Source organism: Xenia sp. Carnegie-2017, unplaced genomic scaffold, assembly GCF_021976095.1.
Source record: "Xenia sp. Carnegie-2017 unplaced genomic scaffold, XeniaSp_v1 HiC_scaffold_6, whole genome shotgun sequence".
Taxonomy (NCBI): domain Eukaryota; kingdom Metazoa; phylum Cnidaria; class Anthozoa; order Malacalcyonacea; family Xeniidae; genus Xenia; species Xenia sp. Carnegie-2017.
Window position 1 is genome coordinate 21352352 of NW_025813526.1, and position 1387 is coordinate 21353738.

The 1387-nt window shown below is 31.9% G+C and overlaps 1 long non-coding RNA gene across 1 annotated transcript; it reads left to right on the top strand.

Moving 5' to 3' along the window:
* Positions 1 to 352: 352 nt before the first annotated feature.
* LOC124457579 lies at positions 353 to 856 on the top strand. The gene is made up of 2 exons (XR_006952668.1): positions 353 to 459; positions 683 to 856. It is a non-coding gene; the product is annotated as an uncharacterized LOC124457579 (long non-coding RNA).
* The last annotated feature ends 531 nt before the right edge of the window (positions 857 to 1387 follow it).

Sequence of the window (1387 nt, forward strand, 5' to 3'; positions counted from 1 at the left end):
ATTTAATTCATTAATTTCGCCTAAGAAGATTTTACAATGGCATCTAACATATTAGGATACTTTATATGTATACATGTAACTTAGAATATTTCGGAGTTGAGACTTCTATCTTTTGCATTATCTCTTGATTTTCTTTTTTTATCAGTTATCAACTCTGTTAGACTTCGGGGACCAGAAATTTCTATTGGCAAAGGTCGTGTAGAAGTATTTTACAATGGAGAATGGGGAACAATTTGTGATGATAGCTGGGATATGATGCTAAAGTTGTGTGTCGACAACTTGGTTATGACTATTATTTCAGGGCTTTACTAGGAAGTTATGTTCCTTATGACAGTGGAAGAATATGGTTAGACGACGTTCAATGTGTAGGAAATGAAAGTAATATTTCGAGTTGTTCACATAGAAAATGGGGATTGCATAATTGTGAAGATTATAAAGATGCTGGTGTACAATGTTCAGGTTTGTATGTACATTATTTACATTTTTATACAAAGATGATAAACTGAATTATTTGAGGGATCTTCAATGATTAATTGAAACATTTAATATGATTTTATAATACTGAAATAGATATTGACAAATGCCTTAAGTATAAACACAACTTCGGACGTAAATTAACTAAATAAACACAACTCGTTCCACGAGTACATAATTAAACATAACCAATTTTATGATTGCCCAGAGAAAGATTCGACAATACCAGAGAAAATGGGCAGTCCATTGGCCAACTTTTCCTTGGAGGAATATGATAATCCTTAAATTATCAGTTTTGTTACGATTGTTTACATTCATTATAGCTATTTAAAGCTGTATGCTGTAGCTTATGATGCTCCATTAAAATTTTTTTGCACATTAATAAGGAGCATCTCCAAATTTACACTGCAGTGTAATTTTATGTCTTGTAATGGCGTGCTGTATATCTTAAGAATTCATTTTTAAATTCGTTTCTAACTGACCGTTAAGATTTAGCTAAAGCCATACCTAGAGAGCACCAGAAACATATTTCTCAATAATTAAAAAGACAGTTATTTTAAAAATGCGATAAAGATTCCCACGTTTTAAACGAAGAGTATGAGTGAACTATTTTCTCTTTATTTTTTTGCCTGCATCAACAAGTTATGGGGTAGTTTTGCCATATTGCAATAAAATGAAATGATTGAATGGGAAACCAATGGGGAAAGTTCGCAAGTTAACCGGTTAAGAACTTATGCACAGGGGTTAAACTAGCACCTTTTTAATGTGGGTGAAATTGCACTGCAAGGACACAAGATGCCCTGCAGATCATATAGATTAGTACTTATTCTACAATAAAATATTGTGATGATTGAACAGATTTTCGCTATATATTTTTGTAATACATATTGTATTCTTGTGACTGAACGCACTT